Raw genomic sequence first — 12,241 nt, forward strand, 5'->3', positions numbered from 1 at the left:
AAACTATGCCACAGAAGCAGTTTGAAAAGATTAGAAGGTTCCTGCACTTCAATGATAATACTTCTGCAGTACCACCATGGCAAGATGGGCATGAGAGATTACGTAAGACCAGTCCTTGATCACGTAAATGAGAGGTTTTCTCAAATGCCTCTAGAGGAGTCGCTTTCTGTGGACGAGCAAATTTGTGCCACCAAAGCTAGACACTATCTAAAATAATTTATGCCTAATAAACCCCACAAATGGGGCTACAAACTCTTCCTTCTTAATGGAGTAAGTGGTTTCGCTTATAAAGTGGAAATATACAGTGGCCTAGAAAATTATCCTCTTCTGCAAGCTCCTTTGGAAGAACCAGACCTTGGTGCAAGGTCAAATATAGTGATAAGATTAACCAGAATTATTCCAACTAACTGCCACTATAAGTTATATTTTGATAATTATTACGCGCCTCTTCCTCTTCTTGTCAATCTTGAAAAGAGACAGATTCATAGTCTTGGCACCTTTCACTGGAATCGTTGTCAAAAGAAAAAGATATGAAGAATAAGCCTCATGGGAGCATTGAAGAATGCACAACTACAATAGACGGAATGGACATAACAACATTTAGATGGAAGGACAATAAGCCAGTCTCATTGGCCTCAACATTTGTCAGAGAACAGCCAAAGAAGAAAGTGAAACGATTTGACAGGAAGGTGCACAAAACAATTGAAATTGACTGTCCAAACATTGTTTCTGTTTACAATCACCACATGGGTGGTGTTGACTTGTTAGGTAGCCTTGTTGGAAGGTACAGAAACATCATGAGAAGCAAAAAGTGGCATTTTAGATTGTTTTATCACCTATTGGATCTGTCAGTCGTAAATGCTTGGGTTTTGTCTACGAGGTGCCTAATTGAAAAAGGGATACAGCCTACTATCACTCTTGCTGAATTCTCTGCTGATCTTGGTGTAACACTCTGCAAGTTTGGAAAACATATTACTCCCTCATGGGGAAGGCCTAGATCTGAAGCTGAAGTGCAGCTACAGCTAAAGAAGAGGAAAGGCCATACTCATACTACACCAGCCCCACCACAAAATGTTCGGAGTATTCAAGTTTCTCATTGGCCAGTATTTACTGAGAATGGACAGTGCTGTAAATTGCCTGGTTGTAGTGCTAAAACATTCTAAGTGCACAAAGTGTGCAGTATATTTGTGCCTACACAATAAGAAAAAATGTTTTTACAGTTATCACAATAACTGAAATTGAGTAGACACAATATTTCCCACTGAAAGGAAAATAAATTTATTTTCAAATAATTAAAATTGCTTATTATGTAATATCTGTGTGATAATTACAGAAGGAAATCAAACGTGTGTGCTAAATTTACCTGATGATGCATAATCAGTGTGAATGTTCATTTTTGCTTATTAGTTTTTTTTTCAATGTGTTTTGTACATACTGTATACATGTGTCCTTTATTTTCTTGTGCTTTCTGATTTGGAGCGTTCATTTTTTTAATTACATCTTTAAAAACATCCCTGCAATAAAAGTATTTATGTCTTCTAAGAGCTCTCAAACACTATTTTACCCTATTTTACCCTCAATGCACAGTGTTCCTCCTAAGACCCAAACACCTTTTTAAACCCCTTTACATTTTGTAAATATTAGTGATGGGCAGTCTGAAACGAGGTCTCGAGATTTCTCGAGACTAGCGCAAGCACTATTTCTCGCGAGAAATTTCGAGAGATCTCAAAAGCGTTGTCCCCGCAATGTGTGGCGAGCAGCACGTCGTAGTCCTACAGGTAGTCGGAGCTGAATGCTGTTTGTGCCGAGTATGCGAATAGCAAACCACGGGCCTTCTCCATTCCGTAAATGTGTGTCAACAAGCAACTAGGGCGTTCACTTCTACCGAGGTCTATTTTGACGCAGTATAACATAATTATAAAGGATATGCATTCTGGCATTGTATGCACTGGTAGGTATACGAATGAATAGGCTAAGTACGAGTACAATAACTGATGGCTACTGTAGATACACCTACCTGGATGCTAGGTGCATGCATTATTCGAACTCGAGACGAGGCAAGATGCGCCTTGCTGCATATCCAACCACCATTATGCATGAGTGGAATGTGTAATCTAAAATGCTTGAATTTGCTCCAATTCTTTCGACAGAGCCTACATTCAATACCATATGACCACTGCTTGCGTTTACCGATATTTTGGTGATGAAGGAAATAATTCCTTACAATGTTTTAGAATATTCGTGTCATAATTAGGCACTTCGATATATGACGGTGCAATGTATAATTGTGTCTAGTTGTACGCGACAACTTGAAGACGATGTCCGAAATGCAACGTAAGTCGATGTCGGGTTTTTTTGAAGAGATGTGCCATAGCACAGCCCGCTGTGTTGCTTGTTCAAAATAAGTAAAATACGTCGGCAGAAATACTTCTGGGATGATCCGGCACTTAAAAACGCATAATATCAATGAAGGGGAATCGTCACAGAACACCTCCGGCCCGGTCTGCAACACAAGGAGCTATCCTGTCGACGATTGCGAGGTATCCAGGTAGATGTACATCCTCTCTACAGTTATTAACAAATTATACGGGTTATTCAGCTAAGAAGTCTACCTGAAATAACTCGTGAACAGTTCAAGATACTAGGATTCTGTTTTCACTTCCGTGAATGGTATTAAGGAGCTCATAGGTCAACATGCAGTGCTTTCCTAGGCTTTTGACAAAATTTATCGTCACACACGTTTCCATATGAGAACTGCTGATGACATACTATGAAGCTTATGCTCGTAGTTTCTGGGACGTCGGACAGCTAGCAGCATACGAGAATCGGTCTCGAGAGAGTTGCCTATCACCCGTGTCGAAAGAATTTGAGCAAACGCGGGCATTTTAGATTACACATTCCACTCATGTATAATGGTGGTTGCATATGCAGCAAAGCACATCTTTCCCCGCTTCAAGGTCGAGAAATGCTCTCCTCTAGTATGCAAGTAGGTGTACATCCTATCCACAAATTATGCAGGGTTATTCAGCTAAGATGTCCATCCCAAATAAGTCAAGAACAGTTTAAGATACTGACTTTCTGTGTTTACTTTCGTTAATGGCATTAAGGGGTTCATAGTTAAACATGCAGTACTTTCCCGGGCTTTTGACAAAATTTATTGGCTCACACGTTTCCATATGAGAACGTTATTTCACGCAATAACTACTGATGATATACTATTAAGTTTACACTCGTAGCTACTGGAATGTCGCACAGCTCACACTACAAGAGAATCGGTCTCGAGCGAAAGCGTTGCCCATCACTAGTAAATATATTTTTTTTTTTACTATTTTTCTACAAATTGGTACATTATAAGTAATAAAATATATGTTTTCATCAAAATTGGAAAAACTGTGTAGCGATGAAAGTTAAAAAACTGTCAAATGATGATCGTTAAAACAGTCTTGAGCTGGAAGTCTTTCTGTTTCAATGCTTATTACAGACTATGAATCTAATTGTTGAATCCGTATTGCCAGTTGAACTTCTTACAAAATTGTACAAAACTATTTTAATTCTCCTAGTCAATACTATAGATTTTTATGTCCAATTAAGACGAAAGTTTACACATGAATAGACATGTTTGTATGATGCATTAAAAACATACGAAACACACAAAATGAAATGTTAGTTAAGAAGTTTCTTAAAAGGCATGATGAAAGTTTAAAAAACTATGAAATGATGATCGTTAAAACAATCTTGAGCTGGAAGACTTTCTATTTCAATGCTTATTACAGACTGTAATCTCATTGTTGAATCCGTATTGACAGTACACTATAGATCTAGAAGATTCGATTCAACATGTTGTTACTCACGGCTGTGTTTTTCCACAATTAACTCATCTTTCCACAGAGGAACTTTTTTTTAAATCGTGTATTCAAGTTTTAAACTAAAACCTTTATACAATTGGACATCGTGACTAGTAACGTCACACATGACCTCAAGTTTTAAAACAAGGCAGAGACTTAATCAAACAGCAACATTTAAGTGTTTTCATTTTCATGTTTTACATTGACTATCAAGATTTTATCTCGTTATAAATAGAAGGCCTTTGCCTTCAAGCACAATCATTTCTTGTATTTTATCTAATTAGTAATCTTTTAAGTGTATTTTATACCGTAATATTTTTTGTATATTTGCCCTATTCTAAGATCGACTGATGATGACGTCTTACAACGTCGAAACCGGTACAGAGTAACCGAATTAAAATGTTGTAATTCAAACTGAACAACAATTATTTTGTATTGAAAAAGTGGACCTTCCGCAATTTATATTGCTTTTTGTTATCATAAATATTGTCTACAAGAGCGTGATGTAAGACACACACATACTTGCAGGCCATCTTAACCAAGTAGGCCTAAATTAGTTTTTAAATAACTTGTTTGTCTGATTTGTGTTCTGAAGCATTACTAAAAATAACAGAGATCAGTTGCATCATTTTATCATGTATACTTTGAGAAATTTGCCATTGTCATATGGCAATGCTAGATACATACATGAAGTAATTTCCCTGTATTATATTAGGAGTCTATCTGTAGGTATAATAATAGAAAGATAATATCACTTACTGGTATATTTTCTTAACTGGTGTCTGAATAAGCCTACTAAAATATTTAAGCCACCCCTTTTTTTTTTTTTTTTTTTTTTTTTACAATTTGCTTTACATCGCACCAACACAGATAGGTCTTATGGCAACGATGGGGTAGGAAAGGGTTAGGATTGGGAAAGAAACGACCGTGGCCTTAAGGTACAGCCCCAGCATTTGCCTGGTGTGAAAATGGGAAACCACAGAAAACCATCTTCAGGGCTGTCAACAGTGGAGTTCGAACCCACTATCTCCCGGATGCAAGCTCACAGCTGCGCGGCCCTAAACGCACAGCCAACTCGCCCGATGAGCCACCCTATAAACAACAATCAGAAGAAATATAGGTTAGGATAAAGAACTATCGGCACTGTGCATAAATTAGCAAAAATGAAATGTAATAAACAGTCAGTGCACAAACCTGTGTCACATTTATAGTACAATGTGTTATCACTATGACTTGGAAGTCTTGTGAGCACTTCTTTTTCTTCTTCACTGGTGTGTAGTGTACAAGATTGTCCATTCCATCATCACACATAATCCGATATCCGAATGTCTTGAAACGATGGCGGCAAAGCGGATGGTCTTTCAGCTATCTTTGGTAGTGCCTGATATCTCCACACATAAACATTAAGACACTTCTCTTATGAATTCTAGTAGGGACATTATCTGATTATTTTTGTTCTACAAACTCCAATTGTTCTGAATGGCTACATCAAACATTCATTTAATGTAACTTACCAACCATCCCACCTCCCCCCTCATCTTCACCTGTATCCATACTAGGTTCTGAAGGCTACATAAAAATATCAGTGTCACTAATACCTTTATTGTTTAGGCTTCACCGAGTGAAAATCCTCTTGTGATGATAAAAAAAGTCATAGAACTATATACTCCAGTACAAGCACCTAGTGAGTCCATATGGCAAGTCTAAAATAAAAGTTAGCTAACTAATTTTGGTTATACTGTAATTTACACATAATTTTTCACAGAGCACTATGAAGATGGAAGTGTCTTTGTGGAGAATTATCTAATTGACCGTACCTGTTCGCTACACAGCTAAGGAGTTTGAGCCTCCATGGACGTTAATATACTCTTGCTATCTACTTAATATGGACTCCATGAAAGTAATAGCATAGTAGTCATGATGATGTTGTAGCAGAAGATGATTATTTTGTAAGAATAAATCAGCAACCTATGACATTTCAGTGTTCTTATGAAGTAAAACATTACATAATGGTGCCGAAACCCGTTTGTGGAACGATCATCGGCAAGAAGGCGGACGGACAACAGTAAGCAACATCACGCAACATCGCCGTATCAACAAGAAACCAGCTAACGCAAGTAAGATCTCTACTTACATTCAATTTCTTAAGCAACGGATATACATTTGAAGGAATATACGTAATTATGTACATTACGAACAGACTCGAAGTGTTACGAAACATCAGTGTACGTTTCAAAGTGCGTCGCAAAAACAGTTAATATTACAAGTGTGTAAAGCCTCTATTGACAGGATCAGTACTATACGAAACCAACGCTTAAGATTTAGCTGTCGTAAAAACATAATACGGAAATCTGGACTGTTTACAAATACAGTGTAACTTCAGGTTGCAGTGAAATACCAATTACATTACAGATATGGGTTAAAGACAGGAATATGGTTATGTCCATGTACGTAGTATGTGTTATTTTCGTTAACGGTATTCATGCATAATTCAGTTCAGTGAAACATGGAAAATACGAATATTAACGCACCTACCGCTCAGTTGACAGTTTCAAATGCAAACATTTTACAGACTGAAAGACGCATTCGAACAGCAACCAGATCGTCGGAAACTAGACTTATTCAAAGACTACGAACAGCGATCGAAGATGGATATGATGACATCGAAATGGAAATATTAGCGCAAAGATTACACGAACTACTACTAGATTTGAGCGAAATTCAGAAACGGATACAGGCGTTGCAGGAAGACGATGCGAACGAACGGGATGCAGAAGAGTGTGAAAACCGTCAAATAGAAGGCCGAAAACTAATTGCAACAGCAAACAAGAAGATCACAGAAATTAGATTTCCCCAGCAGCAATCAAACGCAAAGAATGAAACAACTATTCTTCAGTCTGCAATCGTGAGACCACGCTTACCTAAGCTTGAAATTAAACCTTTCATGGGCACCTTTTCAGACTGGCCAAGATTTTATCAGCAATTTGAATCAACAATTCATAATAATTCGGCAATTACGCCAGTTGACAAACATCTGTATCTATGGAACTTGGGAGAAGGAGAAGCCAGACATCTCATCAGTGGGCTGAAAATGTCAGAGGAAAATTACAAGATCGCACTTCAGAAGCTGAAGGAACGCTTAGACAACAAATTACAACAGGAACATATCGATTTCTTCCGTACCTTGAGAAAAAATTCAGATCCAACTACTACCGAGTTGAGAAGCATATATAACTGTTGCCAGATGAATACTGCAGCTCTTAAAGTACTTGGGTTTGATGCCTGCATGCTTGGTTCCTTTTTATCTGCAGATATTTTACGCACCTTTCCAGATAAAACAAAATTCGCCTGATACACTACGCAGGGCGATGATGGTAACTTGGATGCCCTGATGAATTTCCTGGACAAATGGGTACTCAGCAAAGAAAAATCAGAGAAGTTGACGAGTTCAGTGACAGTTTAGGAGAACAGTTCTCTACAACAATGAATCTACACACCAGTCAATACAAGAAAGAAATAAAAAGGAGTAAGCATACTGAACAGCAAAATAATCCACCTAAACTAACGTACAGCGATGAAATAAAAACAAACCCAATCACATGCGCCTTTTGCGATAGAAGAGGCCACCGAAGTAACGAATGCCATAAAATAGTCTCAGTTGCAGCCAGATCAGAAAAATTAAAGAAAGGTGGACGATGCTTCATCTGTTTAGGCAAAAACCACAAAATGAAAGACTGTAGAAAGAAAGATCAGAAATGTCGAGTCTGTAATAACACAGGACATCATAAATCCATCTGCAAGTCACCCTTGAATACAATAACGGCAGTAACCACAGGGGAGTCACTTACGAAAGAAACAACTGTTACAGCTGTCCATACTACAGAGACAAGGAATACACAATTGCATGAGATGTTTTTGAACACAGCATTAGTGTGGATTTCTGATCGCAACGGCAATCAGCATATGACACAAATACTACTTGATGCCGGAAGTGAACGCAGTTATATCGTCAAAGATCTAACAGATAAACCAAACTTGGAAAACATTGGAAAAGAGTCCTTAATTATTTCAACGCTTGAACATCACGGTAAAGCAACAATACGCAACCGAGTACGATTTCAACTTACAGGAGCAGCCACGGGAACTGCAATCAAGATAGAAGCTTTAGAAGCTACACATACTTTTCAAGCTCTGAGACCAGTCCCAATGGATACTAGGCAACAATTCAGCAGTTTAAAATTTGCAGATGCGGATGAAATATCGAAGAACATCTCTATTGGAATATTAGTTGGCGCTGATTACCATGAACGTATCTTCCAAGATGACATCATCCGCTTATAAGACTCACTCACCATTCACAGAAGTATTTTTGGTTGGATTCTATTTGGAAGTCGCACTGGGATTTCGATAAAAGAAACAACTTCATTTTTCATTCACTCAGAAACAGACAACCTATTGAGGAGATTCAGGGAGCTAGAGAGCATCGGAATCAGGGATGACGAAACTCGCAAATTCACAGCCAAGGAACAGAAGATCTTGACAACAACCAATGAACAATTTGCGATAACTGAAAGACGGTGCGCAGTATTCCGACCTTGGAAAAAGGATGAACCTAATCTACATGACAACAGGAATATTGCGTTAAAGCGTTTCGATAGTTTGAAGAAGCGATTTGCAAGAGATACGAAGAGCTCTATGTACAAGCAATGCAGAAACACATTGAGAACGAACAAGTTGAATTCTGTACTGAGGAATCACAAAGAGGCAAAACATTCTTCATGCCACATCATGCAGTAATTCGAGATGATCATGAAACAACCAAAGTGAGAATCGTATTTGACGCTTCTTCACATGAGAAAGGCGAATTGTCTTTGAACAGCAACTTAGAATCTGGCCCCAATCTGAATCCAGATTCATCGGCAACCTTACTTCGGTTACCAACGTTCAACAAATACATTGCAGCAGACGAGAATCAGAGCTTTTTACAGTTAATTCTGAATGAGAAAAACGACAGAGATTTCACTCGTTTTTTCTGGTTTAAAATGATTCGTTCAGAAGAAGGGTGGCTGAGAACCAATGGGACCACAATATACCGTTTCTGTCGACTCCATTTTGGGCTGACATGCAGCCCGTATCTGCTGGCAGCAACTTTAAGACAACTAGCAACGGTAATGAAAGACAAATACGAATTCTAGAAGACAACGTATATGTTGACGATCTAGCAGCAGGCGGAGACACAAATGAAAAACTGATAGACATTTATACAGAGATGAAAAATTGTTTCAACGAGATCAGCATTCCACTTTCCAAATGGTTATCAAACTCAATAACAATGAACCAGATGTGGCGAGAAACGAAAGAAGTGGTCCGCCAAAATACATCTATTTTAGGCATTCCAACTGATACGGATACAGATGAATTCTACTTCTCGTTCGAGAATACCGTAAGTACAGCAGCACTCATGCCCTGTACTAAAAGAGTTGTCCTGAAGACTGCAGCAAGAATTTACGATCCATTAGGCCTCCTATCACCAGCAACAATTACAGGAAAGATTATTTTCCAAGAAACTTGGCTGAGAAACCTCGACTGGGATGAGCTTTTGCCACATGATTTAGTTCAGAAGTGGAATCACTGGCTAGAATGTTTTAAAAAGCCTACACACAGTTAAAATTCCACGATGGATAGGATCTTGGATCAAGCAAGACCAGACCAGAGAATTGCACATTTTCAGTGATGCCAGCGAACGAATATATGGCGCAGCAGTTTACATCAAGACGACCATAAACGAACATGTCAGGATCGAATTAATCACAGCCAAAAATCGACTCGCACCAGTTCAGAAAATATCCTTACCACGACTAGAACTCATGGGAGCTATCATAGCAGTTCGTCTTGCGGAGTATGTCAAACGTGAACTACACTTGGAATTATACCATGTCCAATTTTGAACCGATTCAACCATTGTATTACACTGGATAAGAGGAAACGCATCGGAATGGAAGGTGTTCGTCTCGAACAGAATACATGAAATTCATCGAAAGTCACACCCAACACAGTGGCGTCATTGCCCCGGCAAAGAAAACCCTGCAGATCATATAACAAGAGAGCTAACAGCAAATCAACTGTGTGAAAGTAACTCATGGTGGCATGGTCCAGACTGGCTTATAAAACCAGAAGAGTATTGGCCGAAATCAGTTGAAATATCAAAAACAGAACTTGATAAAACAGGAACAGAACGAAAGAAAACAGTTTCCCATGCTACCGCAGCTAAACAGACAGAAGCGATTTTCGATATTACAAGATATAGTAGATTAACCAAAGTTCTCAGGATCACAGCATGGATTTGGCGATTTACACAAAATACACGCTATCAAGAAAAAACGTTAGGTCCACTCCAATTAGACGAAATCCAAACTGCAAAGTTGTTTTGGATTAAACATTCACAGAGAGAATCGTTCTCAGAAGAAATAGAACCACTACAGAAAGGGTCAGAACTAACCAAGCAGTCCAAAATTAGAAAGTTTTCTCTATTCATCAAACGTGGCATCCTAAGAGTTGGTGGACGTTTACAATTTGCCAGTTTAGATGAAAACGAGCAACATCCCATTATTTTAAATGGTGACCACCATTTCACAAAACTGTTAGTAGAAGAACATAAAACTCAACTGCATGCAGGAACTCGAATTTTGTTGAGTATTTTAAGGACAGACTTTTGGATACTTCGAGGACGACAGATCATCAAGAAAATCATTAGACAGTGCTTACCGTGCAAAAAACTGAAAGCAAAGGCAGCTTCGGAAGTTGAACCCCCTCTTCCAGCAGAACGCGTAACTCCTAGCAGACCATTTGAGACCACTGGTGTGGACTTCGCAGGTCCGTTATATTCCAAGAATGGAGGCATATTACGGAAAAGATACAGTACATTGCATTGTTCACATGCGCTGTCACACGCGCTGTACACTTGGAGCTTGTGACAGATATGAGTACGGAGAAATTCATTCATGCCTTACAGCGATTTATTGGACGAAGAGGTTTATGTCGAACAATTTGGTCCGATAACGCACGAACTTTAAAGAAAGCTGAAAGAGAACTTAGCACATTATGGGAAAATCTGAAAACAGAAGACATTGTGCATTTTTTGAATGGTAAAAATATTCTCTGGCAATATATAGTCGAACGCGCTGCTTGGTGGGGAGGATTCTGGGAGAGAATGGTACAGACAGTGAACAGCTGTTTGAAGAAAGCCTTAGGAAGCAGGCGGTTCGATGAAGAAGAAATTTACACAGTTCTCGTCGGAATTGAAGCAACAATCAACAGTAGACCCTTGACGTATGTGGAAAACGATCCTCAGCATCGTCCGCTGACACCAGCACATTTTGTTATTGGTTATAACACAACAAGGCTACCAGACAGAAAGACCAATGTTGAGGATAGTAACAAAACAAAAGAAGAAATGAATCAGATGTGGATAGAAAAACAGTCTGCACTGAACACATTTTGGAAGCAGTGGAGGAACGAGTATCTATTGGATCTAAATCGTTTCCATGAAGTTCAGCAACAGAACCAGAATCGTCCACTTCTTCAACAAGGAGATCTGGCGCTGCTAAGCGACGATAAACTACCAAGGCAAATTTGGAAGCTAGCTAGAATCTCTAAACTCATCATAGGACGAGATGGGAAGATCAGGTCCTGTGAGCTGACTGACAAAGAGGGAAGAGTGTTTCGAAGACCCATTCAACTGGTACATCAATTGGAGTTGAGCAACCGTGATACGGCTCAAGGTGGGGAGTGTGGAGAATTATCTAACTGACCGTACCTGTTCGCTACACAGCTAAGGAGTTTGAGCCTCCATGGACGTTAACATACTCTTGCTATCTACTTAATATGGACTCCATGAAAGTATAGTATAGTAGTCATGGTGATGTTTTGATGATGATGATGATGATGTAGCAGAGAATGATTATTTTGTAAGAATAAATCAGCAACCTATGACATTTCAGTGTTCTTATGAAGTAAAACATTACAGTCTTGAATGTAAAGATAACACTTTTTGCATATTTACTGACAGCACTTGAAATTTAGGTGCATTGTCATAACAGTGGGAAAGAAAGAATAAAACTGGGGTAATTAATATGTAGCACACACACACACATGGAACAAAAAAAGGCTTTCCCCACATCTTCTGCTCATAATTTAACTCTGATGGAGCTGTTTGAAAATTATATACTTACCGTGTATATGGCAACCATATGTACTAATAGGTTTTTTAACCACTTTAATCTTTGCTTGTATATCTGTACGAAGAACAGGCAGTTTAGCTGGTATGAAGATAAAGTTGGAATTCAAAAGAACAAATTGGGTCAAATATTTGTTTACAGGAAGAGGAATGAGGGTTT

The sequence above is a fragment of the Anabrus simplex genome, chromosome 7 (assembly GCF_040414725.1).
Source record: "Anabrus simplex isolate iqAnaSimp1 chromosome 7, ASM4041472v1, whole genome shotgun sequence".
Classification (NCBI taxonomy): Eukaryota; Metazoa; Arthropoda; class Insecta; order Orthoptera; family Tettigoniidae; genus Anabrus; species Anabrus simplex.